At 42.7% G+C, this 18459-nt stretch overlaps 1 long non-coding RNA gene across 4 annotated transcripts; it reads right to left on the bottom strand.

Moving 5' to 3' along the window:
- Positions 1-13980: 13980 nt before the first annotated feature.
- LOC127924247 (uncharacterized) lies at positions 13981-17070 on the bottom strand. 4 transcript variants are annotated; one of them, XR_008117342.1, is made up of 5 exons: positions 17001-17070; positions 15837-16128; positions 14937-15011; positions 14588-14790; positions 13981-14498 (listed from the first exon to the last, which is right to left on the bottom strand). It is a non-coding gene; the product is annotated as an uncharacterized LOC127924247 (long non-coding RNA). The 4 variants fall into 4 exon arrangements; XR_008117343.1 differs by lacking the exon at positions 17001-17070 and having other exon boundaries at positions 13981-14213; positions 14410-14498; positions 15837-16319; XR_008117340.1 differs by lacking the exon at positions 17001-17070 and having other exon boundaries at positions 15837-16319.
- Positions 17071-18459: the final 1389 nt, after the last annotated feature.

Genomic DNA, 18459 nt, shown 5'->3' on the forward strand with positions numbered 1-18459 from the left:
TATTCTAGTCATGGTTCATCCTATATAACTACTGCTGTCCACTTCATATGTATATACTGTATTCTAGTCCTGGTTCATCCTATATAACTACTGTTGTCCACTTCATATGTATATACTGTATTCTAGTCATGGTTCATCCTATATAACTACTGCTGTCCACTTCATATGTATATACTGTATTCTAGTCATGGTTCATCCTATATAACTACTGCTGTCCACTTCATATATATATACTGTATTCTAGTTCATCCTATATAACTACTGTTGTCCACTTCATATGTATATACTGTATTCTAGTCATGGTTCATCCTATATAACTACTGCTGTCCACTTCATATGTATATACTGTATTCTAGTTCATCCTATATAACTACTGCTGTCTACTTCATATGTATATACTGTATTCTAGTCATGGTTCATCCTATATAACTACTGCTGTCCACTTCATATGTATATACTGTATTCTAGTTCATCCTATATAACTACTGCTGTCCACTTCATATGTATATACTGTATTCTAGTTCATCCTATATAACTACTGCTGTCCACTTCATATGTATATACTGTATTCTAGTCATGGTTCATCCTGTTGTCCACTTCATATGTATATACTGTATTCTAGTCATGGTTCATCCTATATAACTACTGCTGTCCACTTCATATGTATATACTGTATTCTAGTTCATCCTATATAACTACTGCTGTCCACTTCATATGTATATACTGTATTCTAGTCATGGTTCATCCTATATAACTACTGCTGTCTACTTCATATGTATATACTGTATTCTAGTTCATCCTATATAACTACTGCTGTCTACTTCATATGTATATACTGTATTCTAGTCATGGTTCATCCTGCTGTCCACTTCATATGTATATACTGTATTCTAGTCATGATTCATCCTATATAACTACTGCTGTCCACTTCATATGTATATACTGTATTCTAGTTCATCCTATATAACTACTGCTGTCCACTTCATATGTATATACTGTATTCTAGTCATGGTTCATCCTATATAACTACTGCTGTCTACTTCATATGTATATACTGTATTCTAGTTCATCCTATATAACTACTGCTGTCCACTTCATATGTATATACTGTATTCTAGTCATGGTTCATCCTGCTGTCCACTTCATATGTATATACTGTATTCTAGTCATGGTTCATCCTATATAACTACTGCTGTCCACTTCATATGTATATACTGTATTCTAGTCATGGTTCATCCTGCTGTCCACTTCATATGTATATACTGTATTCTAGTCATGGTCCATCCTATATAACTACTGTTGTCCACTTCATATGTATATACTGTATTCTAGTCATGGTTCATCCTATATAACTACTGCTGTCCACTTCATATGTATATACTGTATTCTAGTCATGGTTCATCCTATATAACTACTGCTGTCCACTTCATATGTATATACTGTATTCTAGTTCATCCTATATAACTACTGCTGTCCACTTCATATGTATATACTGTATTCTAGTTCATCCTATATAACTACTGCTGTCCACTTCATATGTATATACTGTATTCTAGTTCATCCTATATAACTACTGCTGTCTACTTCATATGTATATACTGTATTCTAGTTCATCCTATATAACTACTGCTGTCCACTTCATATGTATATACTGTATTCTAGTCATGGTTCATCCTGCTGTCCACTTCATATGTATATACTGTATTCTAGTCATGGTTCATCCTATATAACTACTGCTGTCCACTTCATATGTATATACTGTATTCTAGTCATGGTTCATCCTATATAACTACTGCTGTCCACTTCATATGTATATACTGTATTCTAGTCATGGTTCATCCTATATAACTACTGCTGTCCACTTCATATGTATATACTGTATTCTAGTTCATCCTATATAACTACTGCTGTCCACTTCATATGTATATACTGTATTCTAGTTCATCCTATATAACTACTGCTGTCCACTTCATATGTATATACTGTATTCTAGTTCATCCTATATAACTACTGCTGTCCACTTCATATGTATATACTGTATTCTAGTTCATCCTATATAACTACTGCTGTCTACTTCATATGTATATACTGTATTCTAGTTCATCCTATATAACTACTGCTGTCCACTTCATATGTATATACTGTATTCTAGTCCTGGTTCATCCTATATAACTACTGTTGTCCACTTCATATGTATATACTGTATTCTAGTCATGGTTCATCCTATGTAACTACTGCTGTCCACTTCATATGTATATACTGTATTCTAGTCATGGTTCATCCTATATAACTACTGCTGTCCTCTTCATATGTATATACTGTATTCTAGTCATGGTTCATCCTATATAACTACTGCTGTCCACTTCATATATATATACTGTATTCTAGTCATGGTTCATCCTATATAACTACTGTTGTCCACTTCATATATATATACTGTATTCTAGTCATGGTTCATCCTGCTGTCCACTTCATATGTATATACTGTATTCTAGTTCATCCTATGTAACTACTGCTGTCCACTTCATATGTATATACTGTATTCTAGTTCATCCTATATAACTACTGCTGTCCACTTCATATGTATATACTGTATTCTAGTTCATCCTATATAACTACTGCTGTCCACTTCATATGTATATACTGTATTCTAGTTCATCCTATATAACTACTGCTGTCCACTTCATATGTATATACTGTATTCTAGTCCTGGTTCATCCTATATAACTACTGTTGTCCACTTCATATGTATATACTGTATTCTAGTTCATCCTATATAACTACTGCTGTCCACTTCATATGTATATACTGTATTCTAGTCCTGGTTCATCCTATATAACTACTGTTGTCCACTTCATATTGTGGCAAAGAAGGGGTCGAGTGATAAGTGGCAGATATGTGAGAGCAGAGCTAATAAACGGGCTCTGCCCGATCACTAAAATGGCCACCCCTGTCAGAACTACAGATCACAAAATGGCCGACCGCCAAAACTACAAGTCCCAGAAGCAAGGGGAACCCTCAGAAGGTGGAGCCGACTCACAGATAAAGGGCCAAGAAAAACCAGGAAGAAGGAGAGAGAGTGCTGGAAGGAGCTATGAACAAAGAGAAAGAGACTATAGAGATTGTTTGGACTTACCTGTTGGCGTTTGGACCTGGACCTACCGAGAACCCGATTCGTGTACCGAACCCTGCTATCCTTGACCTCGCCTACGGCCTGGGTGGACCAGGACGGAGAAACAAACACACAGGTACTGACTGTCCTGTTCGAAAGAACTCTCATTCTTGGGTGATTTGGTGACAGTTTACCACTAAGTTTGTGACAAACGCTCCTAACCTTGAAGAGGTTTGCCACACGTGGTGGAGGATGCGGGCATGGACTAACATACCACTGGTTAGGTAGAAGGAAAAATTAAATAAATGTTCAGTTAGCACTCCAAAGGGGAGTCAGGTTTTTTTTTGTTTTGGCTTTGTTTGGTTAGGACAGTTTTTCACGAAAATGAGTATGGAGGGAGCCATACAGGCCCTGTTACAAGCGGCCGCCCAACAAGAGGCAACTAGAGCTCAACAAATAGTTCATCAGGATGCAATGCGAATGTATCAGGACACGTTACAGATCCAGCACCGCACCAACCAGCTGCTCAGAGAAGAGCAAGAGAGAAACACCCAGGAGTTAAGAGAAGGCCTAAAGGGGCTAGCGGACCAAATTGGGGCTCAATTACCAGCTGCAAATTCCCAGAGGAGGGCCAATAATTTTCTTCAAAAATGACAGCGCAGGATGATGTGGAAGCATATCTTACCACCTTTGAAAGGACGGCAGAGAGGGAGAAGTGAAAGAAGAATGGGCAGGGCTTCTGGCACCATACCTGGCAGGGGACGCTCAAAAAGCGTATTTCGACCTGGAGTTGAAAGATGCACAGGATTACGATAAACTAAAGGGACACATCCGGACTAGACTGGGAGTGACCGATACCGTGAGGGCACACCACTTCCACCAGTGGTCCTACCGACCGGGACAACCCCCACGAACACAGATGTTCGACTTGATTCACCTGGCACGGAAATGGTTGCGACCAGAGACCCGGTTATCCACCGAGATTGTCGAGACCATCGTACTCAACCAGTTTCAGCGAGGTCTACCCCAAGAAGTGAGACGATGGGTTGGCCAGAACGAGGTACTTTCCGCCGACCATCTCGTGGGCCTGGTTGAACGGTATTGTACGGCAGGAACAGCTGAGCAGGCACAGGAGGAAATATTCCCGTTCCCCAGGCCTGGGCGAACCAGCGGACATGGTAAGGCTGTCCCAACATACGGAGGGGGAAGAGAGCAGCGTGGGGCCATGAGGAAAGAATCAGAATCAGGCCAAGACACTAAGGGAAAAAACGGAAACCGGGACTGGGTGTCGAGGGGTCTCCCCCGAACCCCTATTATCTGTTACAATTGTAATCAACCAGGACATATTGCAGCCTATTGCCCTATTAAAGAAGAGCCAATGCAATGTAACCTCGGTGAAAATGAAGATGATATACGGTATGCATGTCCTGTTGTAACCACTGTACTTGAAAGATCAAGAAACAACCATATGTGCAGGGTGAAGATTGAAGGGAAAGAGGTTGAAGCACTGCTGGATTCCGGCAGTATGCTAACCCTGGTCGTTGCAGGCCTAGAGCCGAATCATAAACTGGATACAAGACAGGATATCAGTGTTACATGCATTCATGGGGATACCCGTCTGTACCCCACGGCCTTAGTGAGCATACAAACAGAGGACGGTCTGCTGGATTATGAGGTCGGCGTGGTCCCAAAGATGCCATATGATGTAATATTGGGTAGAGACTTTCCTAACTTTGCGAAGTTAGGCCACAAGAATGGCATATTTGAGAATCCAACAACCCTGACCAAGCAGGAAGAAGCATGGGGCCTTCAACCAAAGCCAAGAAAAGAGGTCTCCCAGGGGACAACATCACAGGTGCTAGTAGGGGAGGAGGAGGATGAAGTGGCAAACCTCGCTGATGACGAACAGCCCGGTACTAGTGGGGCTGGGGTCGATCTGAATCCAGAGGACGACGATATAGAACCAGCAGACCTGGCAGAGTCCTTGACTAATTTTGGGACGGCCCAAAACCAGGATCCAACCCTGCAACAAGCCAGAGCAGATGTGCAGGTCGTAGATGGTACTCCCATAAATGGTGGGATGATGCCTAACAGTTTTCCACACTTCATCCTGAAAAAGGGTTTGGTGTACAGAGTCTCGAAAATAGGGGTTGATGTGGTGGAACAGTTGTTGGTTCCCACTCGGTACCGGAGGACAGTACTGGATCTAGCTCATGGGCACATTCTGGGTGGACACCTTGGTATCGATAAAACCAGAGACCGGATTGTAAGGAGGTTTTACTGGCCAGGAATTCAAGCTGAAGTGGCTCGGCATTGTGGAGAGTGCCCGAGTGCCAGTTAACAGCTCCCCGACCAGCTTTTAGAAGCCCATTAGTGCCACTCCCCATAATCGAAACGCCATTTGAGAGGATAGCGATGGATTTAGTGGGCCCACTACCCAAATCCGCCAGAGGGCACCAATACATTCTGGTCATTCTAGATTATGCCACTCGCTACCCAGAAGCCATTCCCTTCGAACGATGACTTCCAAAAATATCGCAAAGGAATTAGTGCTCTTGTTCACCAGGGTAGGGGTTCCAAAGGAGATCCTTACCGACCAGGGGACCCCCTTTATGTCCCGCCTTATGGCGGACCTTTGTAAACTGTGGCAGGTGAAACAGTTGAGGACATCGGTTTACCATCCTCAGACGGACGGGCTGGTTGAGAGATTCAACCGAACCCTGAAGTCAATGCTCAGGAAGGTAATCGATAAGGATGGGAAAAACTGGGATTGCATGTTGCCGTATCTGATGTTTGCCATTAGAGAGGTTCCTCAAGCCTCGCTGGGGTTTTCTCCCTTTGAGCTGGTATATGGGAGGCATCCCCGGGAATCTTAGACATCGCCCGGGAAACCTGGGAGCACCAATCCACCCCGTATACTAGTGTCATAGAGCACGTCACGGCAATGCAAGACAGGATAGCCACAGTCATGCCCATCGTCAGAGAGCACATGAGACAAACACAAGAACACCAGCGGCACACTTATAACCGGCAGGCTACCCTGAGGGAATTTCAACCGGGAGATAAGGTGTTAGTGCTGATCCCCACAGTAGAGTGTAAACTACTAGCCACATGGAAAGGGCCATATGAAGTACTGGAGAGAATAGGAGAAGTCAATTATCGGATCCGACAGCCAGGTCGACGGCCCCAGGAACAGATTTATCACATAAACCTGTTAAAAGCATGAGAGAGAGAGAAACACTAATGGTCACATACCCCACACACATTCAGGAGACAGCCGAAGTAAATATTTCACCCACTCTGTCCCCAGCGCAAGTACAGGAAGTAAAGGCCCTGATCCAGAAAAACAGAGATGTGTTTTCAGAGGTACCTGGCCGAACTGAAGTTACGGCTCATGATATCGTTTCCTACCAGGGAGAAAAGTGAGTATGAGGCCATATCGGGTACCCGAGGCTCGACGGGCCGCGATTAGAGCAGAGACTGAGAAAATGTTGACAGCTGGAGTGGTTGAAGAGTCACATAGTGAGTGGTCTAGCCCAATTGTGATGGTCTCCAAGCCCGATGGGTCGTTGCGGTTCTGTAACGACTTTCGGAAGGTAAATGAAATCTCAAAGTTTGATGCCTACCCCATGCCCCGAGTAGATGAACTACTGGAGAAAATTGGTCATGCTCGGTACATTACGACCCTTGATCTGACAAAAGGGTACTGGCAAATTCCTCTGACCCCCAGGGCCAAAGAAAAGACAGCCTTTGCAACACCTGACGGTTTGTTTCAATACACCGTCATGCCATTCGGCTTACACGGGGCCCCAGCAACCTTTCAACGGCTCATGGACAAAGTCCTAAAACCGCACAAGGCATACGCCGCAGCTTATTTAGATGACGTGGGGATCTACAGCCCAGATTGGGAATCCCACTTACCCCGGGTACAGGCAGTGTTAGATGCCCTTAGAAAGGCAGGGCTCACGGCAAACCCTGCCAAGTGTTATGTGGGGTTAGAGGAAACAGAGTATCTGGGATACACTGTGGGAAGAGGGTTAATCAAACCCCAACATAAGAAGGTGAAGGCAATTAGAGAATGGCCGAAACCAGTAAATAAGAAGCAGGTCCGAGCCTTCCTAGGGCTGACCGGTTACTACCGGAAGTTCATCCCAAGTTATGCCACAGTGGCCGCCCCACTTACCGACATGACTAGAGCCAGAGGGCCAAACATGGTCAAATGGGATGAAAGGGCCACCAAAGCATTTAGGACATTACAGGAGGCTCTCTGTTGTAACCCAGTGCTGGTGGTACCAGACTTTGAGAAAGAGTTTGTGGTTCAGACGGATGCCTCAGAGGTCGGCTTGGGAGCAGTGCTATCCCAAGAGGTAGAAGGGGTGGAACACCCCATCCTGTTTTTAAGCAGGAAGCTGGAACCACGGGAAACCAACTACTCAGTCGTTGAGAAAGAGGCGCTGGCAGTAAAGTGGGCTCTAGAAAGCCTGAAGTACTACCTGCTGGGCGCCACTTCACCCTCATCAGTGACCATGCCCCACTCACCTGGATGCATAGGGCTAAAGAGAAGAACGCTCGGGTGATGCGGTGGTTTTTGAGTCTCCAACCGTTTCATTTTGACTTGAAACACAGAGCAGGGAAGGAAATGGGAAACGCGGATGGGTTATCCCGCATGCATGCATATTTTGCTGCGGTAGCCCGACCTAGGGGGTCGGATCTAGGGGAGAGATATGTGGCAAAGAAGGGGGTCGAGTGATAAGTGGCAGATATGTGAGAGCAGAGCTAATAAACGGGCTCTGCCCGATCACTAAAATGGCCACCCCTGTCAGAACTACAGATCACAAAATGGCCGACCGCCAAAACTACAAGTCCCAGAAGCAAGGGGAACCCTCAGAAGGTGGAGCCGACTCACAGATAAAGGGTCAAGAAAAACCAGGAAGAAGGAGAGAGAGTGCTGGAAGGAGCTATGAACAATAGAGAAAGAGACTATAGAGATTGTTTGGACTTACCTGTTGGCGTTTGGACCTGGACCTACCGAGAACCCGATTCGTGTACCGAACCCTGCTATCCTTGACCTCGCCTACGGCCTGGGTGGACCAGGACGGAGAAACAAACACACAGGTACTGACTGTCCTGTTCGAAAGAACTCTCATTCTTGGGTGATTTGGTGACAGTTTACCACTAAGTTTGTGACAAACGCTCCTAACCTTGAAGAGGTTTGCCACAATATGTATATACTGTATTCTAGTTCATCCTATATAACTACTGTTGTCCACTTCATATGTATATACTGTATTCTAGTTCATCCTATATAACTACTGCTGTCCACTTCATATGTATATACTGTATTCTAGTTCATCCTATATAACTACTGTTGTCCACTTCATATGTATATACTGTATTCTAGTCATGGTTCATCCTATATAACTACTGCTGTCCACTTCATATGTATATACTGTATTCTAGTCATGGTTCATCCTATGTAACTACTGCTGTCCACTTCATATGTATATACTGTATTCTAGTTCATCCTATATAACTACTGCTGTCCACTTCATATGTATATACTGTATTCTAGTTCATCCTATATAACTACTGCTGTCCACTTCATATGTATATACTGTATTCTAGTCATGGTTCATCCTATATAACTACTGCTGTCCACTTCATATGTATATACTGTATTCTAGTTCATCCTATATAACTACTGCTGTCTACTTCATATGTATATACTGTATTCTAGTTCATCCTATATAACTACTGCTGTCCACTTCATATGTATATACTGTATTCTAGTTCATCCTATATAACTACTGCTGTCCACTTCATATGTATATACTGTATTCTAGTCATGGTTCATCCTATGTAACTACTGCTGTCCACTTCATATGTATATACTGTATTCTAGTTCATCCTATATAACTACTGTTGTCCACTTCATATGTATATACTGTATTCTAGTTCATCCTATATAACTACTGCTGTCCACTTCATATGTATATACTGTATTCTAGTTCATCCTATATAACTACTGCTGTCCACTTCATATGTATATACTGTATTCTAGTCATGATTCATCCTATATAACTACTGCTGTCCACTTCATATGTATATAATGTATTCTAGTCATGGTTCATCCTGCTGTCCACTTCATATATATATACTGTATTCTAGTCATGGTTCATCCTATATAACTACTGTTGTCCACTTCATATGTATATACTGTATTCTAGTCATGGTTCATCCTATATAACTACTGCTGTCCACTTCATATGTATATACTGTATTCTAGTTCATCCTATATAACTACTGTTGTCCACTTCATATGTATATACTGTATTCTAGTTCATCCTATATAACTACTGCTGTCCACTTCATATGTATATACTGTATTCTAGTCATGGTTCATCCTATATAACTACTGTTGTCCACTTCATATGTATATACTGTTTTCTAGTCATGGTTCATCCTGCTGTCCACTTCATATGTATATACTGTATTCTAGTCATGGTTCATCCTGCTGTCCACTTCATATATATATACTGTATTCTAGTCATGGTTCATCCTATATAACTACTGCTGTCCACTTCATATGTATATACTGTATTCTAGTTCATCCTATATAACTACTGCTGTCCACTTCATATGTATATACTGTATTCTAGTTCATCCTATATAACTACTGCTGTCCACTTCATATGTATATACTGTATTCTAGTCATGATTCATCCTATATAACTACTGCTGTCCACTTCATATGTATATAATGTATTCTAGTCATGGTTCATCCTGCTGTCCACTTCATATATATATACTGTATTCTAGTCATGGTTCATCCTATATAACTACTGTTGTCCACTTCATATGTATATACTGTATTCTAGTCATGGTTCATCCTATATAACTACTGCTGTCCACTTCATATGTATATACTGTATTCTAGTCATGGTTCATCCTATATAACTACTGCTGTCCACTTCATATGTATATACTGTATTCTAGTTCATCCTATATAACTACTGCTGTCCACTTCATATGTATATACTGTATTCTAGTCATGGTTCATCCTATATAACTACTGTTGTCCACTTCATATGTATATACTGTATTCTAGTCATGGTTCATCCTATATAACTACTGCTGTCCACTTCATATGTATATACTGTATTCTAGTCATGGTTCATCCTGCTGTCCACTTCATATGTATATACTGTATTCTAGTCATGGTTCATCCTATATAACTACTGCTGTCCACTTCATATGTATATACTGTATTCTAGTCATGGTTCATCCTATATAACTACTGCTGTCCACTTCATATGTATATACTGTATTCTAGTTCATCCTATATAACTACTGCTGTCTACTTCATATGTATATACTGTATTCTAGTCATGGTTCATCCTATATAACTACTGCTGTCCACTTCATATGTATATACTGTATTCTAGTCATGGTTCATCCTATATAACTACTGCTGTCCACTTCATATGTATATACTGTATTCTAGTCATGGTTCATCCTGCTGTCCACTTCATATGTATATACTGTATTCTAGTCATGGTTCATCCTATATAACTACTGCTGTCCACTTCATATGTATATACTGTATTCTAGTCATGGTTCATCCTGCTGTCCACTTCATATGTATATACTGTATTCTAGTTCATCCTATATAACTACTGCTGTCCACTTCATATGTATATACTGTATTCTAGTCATGGTTCATCCTGCTGTCCACTTCATATGTATATACTGTATTCTAGTTCATCCTATATAACTACTGCTGTCCACTTCATATGTATATACTGTATTCTAGTCATGGTTCATCCTGCTGTCCACTTCATATGTATATACTGTATTCTAGTTCATCCTATATAACTACTGCTGTCCACTTCATATGTATATACTGTATTCTAGTCATGGTTCATCCTGCTGTCCACTTCATATGTATATACTGTATTCTAATCATGGCTCATTTTATATAACTACAGTTGTACACAAATGTTACATACATATACTGCCCATAATGTGTATACAAATCATTATATACATATATATTTATATTTCGGACTCTGACATTGCTGGTTGTAATATTTCCAGATGTCTTTATTTGTAGGACCCTGCATGTATTGTTTTGTCATGTTAAATACTGTTGAACGGTGAATTAACTTGATTTGAGGGTAACCAATCCTTTGGAGATATGAAGATGAACCACTTCTTTACATCCAAATAATAGGTCCCATCAGTAGACATGAAGACGTATTGTATAAGTCTAATGTCTGGGCTTTAAAGGGGGGGGGGAGGTACTAAATGCTGTTCCGAGGTCGAATAGGAAAGTACGTTTGAACAAAGACATGTTTTATGGTGGACGATTGTAAAAAAATAAATAAAAAAAAGTCCTCCCTCTTTTGCATTTTATTTGTGGAGCAAAGGGGCTTCCACTCCATCTAATAGTCATTAACTTCCATTACAATCGTTTGAAGTAGAGGTAGTCCTTTGTGTCATTGTCAAAGGTTTCATTTCGGGGACGCACAAAGACATTTAACACGTGGCCAAGGCGTGGTACGGGGACCACAAGGGGAGAGTCGGCTTTAAACCGCCAGTTTGGAGAACGACCCGAACATCATTTCTATGCGTCTCTCTCTTTCTCCTGCAGGAAGTAGCGTCCTTCCAGTCCTATTCATTGGCAGAACACCGACAGTGAGGTAGCGGGTCAAGCGCCAAAAACAAACAACGGATTGAATGGATGGAGGAGCTTCCAATTGGCTCATTCATCCCCCCTCATCTCCCCCTGTAACTAGTCTCCAGGTCGTTGCTGTAAATGAGAATGTGTTCTCAGTCAATTTACCTGGTAAAATAAGGGTTAAATAAATCAAACAACAAAGTCCGGCGGCGCAGTGGCAGCAGAGACATGAGGTTTGCATATATATTATGTCACTGTCTTCGTTGTTGTTTTTTTTACCATTGACAATGACCTTTAACCTTCTTAATACATCCATAACTCACATCATCTGTGGGAACTGCCATTCTTAACTGCTCAACATATTAACAGCGTAACAAACATGTAGCATATTCATTACCCGGCTGTATTCAGGCACCAAGTGGAGTGGTGGAGCTGAGTCATAGAGGTGGCGGGATACACGTTTAGTTTCCCCATGCAGGTGGAACCCTTCTACTTCTGACGGGGTGAACATTTCCAGGTGGAATAGATTAGCTGAACACACAGAGCTAATGCGAAACAAAGCGCCAATTAGTTGATGAATTAATGAGTGGATGTGGAGGTGTGAGCGGGTCACACACCGCCTGGGACCGAGGCTCGGATCGCGTCCTCTCGCCATGGCTACTGAATGATTGTCCGCTCTTTCACCAGCGCTTTCGATGTTTGCTGTGATTCACAACTCACATTCAAATTCACCAGTACGACGGTGCTAACTGAAGATGCCAAGTGACTATCAATGATGTCATTCTATTTTATGTATATTGTATATGTATGTATAGAATGCAGGATAATGGCGCATCGTAAACTACACATTAACAGCTTTTTGTGGAATTAGTTGTAAATTGTAACGTGTTTTTAACGTATTTTTATTACCAGAATAGGAAGACTTTGAGCCTCTTTCAATATGATACTGCCTTAAGACCAATAATACAATTAAAATGTAAACTTAATGTAAATTTGACATTATGTAAAGACAACTGACATTCACATGAAAATAACGGCCTATACTAAACCCATGCACGTGTGCTTCTCCAACGAATACACTTGTATGCCCAAACACATTATTTTAAAGACATTTTCAAACAAATGTTCTTAGTAGATTTAGGCCTCATACATTAACCCAATTCATTGTAATGCTTTGTCTAATATATACTGTGGAAGACAATGTGTTTGGCCAATTCAAAGGATTTGAATTAGAGTATAATGCATCGTTCTTTACCTGGGTGTCATGCAACCCAAAACGCAGAGGGAGCACGACTACAGTGGAGGATGGAAAGTTGGAGAATTTAAGTTTTTAAAATACCTGAAACAGCTTTTTCCTGCAATCTAGAGCCAAACTCATTATGCTTATCCCTTTACACTTGTGGGAATTAGCCTGTATGGATAGGGGGCTAAATTGGCCTGTATGGATAGGGCTAAATTGGCCTGTATGGATAGGGCTAAATTGGCCTGTATGGATAGGGCTAAATTGGCCTGTATGGATAGGGCTAAATTGGCCTTTATGGATAGGGCTAAATTGGCCTGTATGGATAGGGCTAAATTGGCCTGTATGGATAGGGCTAAATTGGTCTTTATGGATAGGGCTAAATTGGCCTTTATGGATAGGGCTAAATTGGTCTTTATGGATAGGGCTAAATTGGCCTGTATGGATAGGGCTAAACTGGTCTTTATGGATAGGGATAAATTGGCCTGTATGGATAGGGCTAAATTGGTCTTTATGGATAGGGCTAAATTGGTCTTTATGGATAGGGCTAAATTGGCATGTATGGATAGGGGGCTAAATTGGTCTTTATGGATAGGGCTAAATTGGCCTGTATGGATAGGGCTCAATTGGTCTTTATGGATAGGGCTAAATTGGCCTGTATGGATAGGGGGCTCAATTGGTCTTTATGGATAGGGCTAAATTGGCCTGTATGGATAGGGGGCTAAATTGGCCTGTATGGATAGGGCTAAATTGGTCTTTATGGATAGGGCTAAATTGGCCTATATTAGAATTTCTAACACTCAGACAACAACACATTTGCTAAAGTTTCCCAATTACCTGGAGGGATGGGGGCAACTTCCTGTCAGGTGGTGCTCAAGTTCAGAACAGCTGTCAGTCAAAACCCCAAACAGAGCTGTGAAGCACAGAACCAGAGCCTGATGTATAGCATGTTACTGGACAGCCTGACCTGATGTATTACTGGACAGCCTGACCTGATGTATTACTGGACAGCCTGACCTGATGTATTACTGGACAGCCTGACCTGATGTATAGCATGTTACTGGACAGCCTGACCTGATGTATTACTGGACAGCCTGACCTGATGTATTACTGGACAGCCTGACCTGATGTATAGCATGTTACTGGACAGCCTGACCTGATGTATTACTGGACAGCCTGACCTGATGTATTACTGGACAGCCTGACCTGATGTATTACTGGACAGCCTGACCTGATGTATTACTGGACAGCCTGACCTGATGTATTACTGGACAGCCTGACCTGATGTATAGCATGTTACTGGACAGCCTGACCTGATGTATAGCATGTTACTGGACAGCCTGACCTGATGTATAGCATGTTACTGGACAGCCTGACCTGATGTATAGCATGTTACTGGACAGCCTGACCTGATGTATAGCATGTTACTGGACAGCCTGACCTGATGTATTACTGGACAGCCTGACCTGATGTATTACTGGACAGCCTGACCTGATGTATAGCATGTTACTGGACAGCCTGACCTGATGTAGAGCATGTTACTGGACAGCCTGACCTGATGTATTACTGGACAGCCTGACCTGATGTATTACTGGACAGCCTGACCTGATGTATAGCATGTTACTGGACAGCCTGACCTGATGTATAGCATGTTACTGGACAGCCTGACCTGATGTATTACTGGACAGCCTGACCTGATGTATAGCATGTTACTGGACAGCCTGACCTGATGTATAGCATGTTACTGGACAGCCTGACCTGATGTATTACTGGACAGCCTGACCTGATGTATAGCATGTTACTGGACAGCCTGACCTGATGTATAGCATGTTACTGGACAGCCTGACCTGATGTATAGCATGTTACTGGACAGCGTGACCTGATGTATTACTGGACAGCCTGACCTGATGTATTACTGGACAGCCTGACCTGATGTATTACTGGACAGCCTGACCTGATGTATTACTGGACAGCCTGACCTGATGTATAGCATGTTACTGGACAGCCTGACCTGATGTATAGTATGTTACTGGACAGCCTGACCTGATGTATAGCATGTTACTGGACAGCCTGACCTGATGTATAGCATGTTACTGGACAGCCTGTCCTGATGTATAGCATGTTACTGGACAGCCTGACCTGATGTATAGCATGTTACTGGATAGCCTGACCTGATGTATAGCATGTTACTGGACAGCCTGACCTGATGTATAGCATGTTACTGGACAGCCTGACCTGATGTAGAGCATGTTACTGGACAGCCTGACCTGATGTATAGCATGTTACTGGATAGCCTGACCTGATGTATAGCATGTTACTGGACAGCCTGACCTGATGTATAGCATGTTACTGGACAGCCTGACCTGATGTATAGCATGTTACTGGACAGCCTGACCTGATGTATAGCATGTTACTGGACAGCCTGACCTGATGTATAGCATGTTACTGGACAGCCTGACCTGATGTATAGCATGTTACTGGACAGCCTGACCTGATGTATAGCATGTTACTGGACAGCCTGACCTGATGTATTACTGGACAGCCTGACCTGATGTATAGCATGTTACTGGACAGCCTGACCTGATGTATAGCATGTTACTGGACAGCCTGACCTGATGTATAGCATGTTACTGGACAGCCTGACCTGATGTATAGCATGTTACTGGACAGCCTGACCTGATGTATAGCATGTTACTGGACAGCCTGACCTGATGTATAGCATGTTACTGGACAGCCTGACCTGATGTATAGCATGTTACTGGACAGCCTGACCTGATGTATAACATGTTACTGGACAGCCTGACCTGATGTATAGCATGTTACTGGACAGCCTGACCTGATGTATTACTGGACAGCCTGACCTGATGTATAGCATGTTACTGGACAGCCTGACCTGATGTATTACTGGACAGCCTGACCTGATGTATAGCATGTTACTGGACAGCCTGACCTGATGTATAGCATGTTACTGGACAGCCTGACCTGATGTATAGCATGTTACTGGACAGCCTGACCTGATGTATAGCATGTTACTGGACAGCCTGACCTGATGTATTACTGGACAGCCTGACCTGATGTATTACTGGACAGCCTGACCTGATGTATAGCATGTTACTGGACAGCCTGACCTGATGTATAGCATGTTACTGGACAGCCTGACCTGATGTATAGCATGTTACTGGACAGCCTGACCTGATGTATAGCATGTTACTGGACAGCCTGTCCTGATGTATAGCATGTTACTGGACAGCCTGACCTGATGTATAGCATGTTACTGGACAGCCTGACCTGATGTATTACTGGACAGCCTGTCCTGATGTATAGCATGTTACTGGATAGCCTGACCTGATGTATAGCATGTTACTGGACAGCCTGACCTGATGTATAGCATGTTACTGGACAGCCTGACCTGATGTGTAGCATGTTACTGGACAGCCTGACCTGATGTATAGCATGTTACTGGACAGCCTGTCCTGATGTAGAGCATGTTACTGGACAGCCTGACCTGATGTATTACTGGACAGCCTGACCTGATATATTACTGGACAGCCTGACCTGATGTATTACTGGACAGCCTGCCCTGATGTATTACTGGACAGCCTGACCTGATGTATAGCATGTTACTGGATAGCCTGACCTGATGTATAGCATGTTACTGGACAGCCTGACCTGATGTATAGCATGTTACTGGACAGCCTGACCTGATGCATTACTGGACAGCCTGTCCTGATGTATAGCATGTTACTGGATAGCCTGACCTGATGTATAGCATGTTACTGGACAGCCTGACCTGATGTATAGCATGTTACTGGACAGCCTGACCTGATGTGTAGCATGTTACTGGACAGCCTGACCTGATGTATAGCATGTTACTGGACAGCCTGTCCTGATGTAGAGCATGTTACTGGACAGCCTGACCTGATGTATTACTGGACAGCCTGACCTGATATATTACTGGACAGCCTGACCTGATGTATTACTGGACAGCCTGACCTGATGTATAGCATGTTACTGGACAGCCTGACCTGATGTATTACTGGACAGCCTGAATAATCTATTTTGGTGCTGAGACGGAGACAACTATGCACATTTGATTTATTTTTTACTTTTATTTCTCCTTTATTTAACTAGGCAAGTCAGTTAAGAACAAATTCTTATTTTCAATGACGGCCTACCGGGGAACAGTGGGTTAACTGCCTTGTTCAGGGGCAGAACGACAGATTTTTACCTTGTCAGCTCGGGGAATTCGATCCAGAAAGATTTCGGTTAATGGCCCAACGCCCTAACCAATAGGATACCTGCCGCCCCACATGCGCCTATGCTATGCTCCTAAGCTATGCCCCTAAGTTATGCCCCTATGATATACCCCCTATGTTATGCCCCTATGCTATGCCCCCTATGCTATGCTCCTAAGTTATGCCCCTATGCTATGCCCCTATGTTATGCCCCTAAGTTATGCCCCTATGCTATGCCCCTATGCTATGCCCCTATGCTATGCCCCTATGCTATGCCCCTATGATATACCCCTATGCTATGCCCCCTATGCTATACCCCTATGCTATGCCCCTATGCTATGCCCCCTATGCTATGCCCCTATGCTATGCCCCCTATGCTATACCCTATGCTATACTGGACCCCTATGCTATGCCCCTACGCTATGCCCCCCGCTATGCCCCTATGCTATACCCCTATGCTATGCCCCTATGCTATGCCCCCTATGCTATGCCCCTATGCTATGCCCCTATGCTATACCCTATGCTATCCCCCTATGCTATGCCCCTATGCTATGCCCCTATGCTATGCCCCTATGCTATGCCCCCTATGCTATGCCCCTATGCTATGCCCCCTATGCTATGCCCCTATGCTATGCCCCCAATGCTAAGCCCCCTATGGGCACGACGCCTCTGCTTTCATATTCCATTTCATGAATTCATCACTTCATTCTGGATGTGATTGGATTGGAGAAGGCAATGGTTTTGGCATGATTTCCTTTTGTTTTCACCAATCAACCCTTTGTCAGATCAGTGATTTCTCCATGGAAACATGAAGGAAGGAAGGTGACACCTTGTGGCCAACTTCAATATCACATGACAAACATCGATGTTCATCTTTCCTCACACTTTCTGATGTCATTATCTAAGATCCTGCCTCTATCTAAGATACTGTCTCATTATCTAAGATCCTGCCTCTATCTAAGATCCTGTGTCATTATCTAAGATCCTGTCTCATTATCAAAGATCCTGCCTCTATCTAAGATCCTGTGTCATTATCTAAGATCCTGTCTCATTATCAAAGATCCTGCCTCTATCTAAGATACTGTCTCATTATCTAAGACCCTGCCTCTATCTAAGATACTGTCTCATTATCTAAGACCCTGCCTCTATCTAAGATACTGTCTCATTATCTAAGATCCTGCCTCTATCTAAG

The sequence above is a fragment of the Oncorhynchus keta genome, unplaced genomic scaffold (genome assembly GCF_023373465.1).
Source record: "Oncorhynchus keta strain PuntledgeMale-10-30-2019 unplaced genomic scaffold, Oket_V2 Un_contig_3880_pilon_pilon, whole genome shotgun sequence".
Taxonomy (NCBI): Eukaryota; Metazoa; Chordata; class Actinopteri; order Salmoniformes; family Salmonidae; genus Oncorhynchus; species Oncorhynchus keta.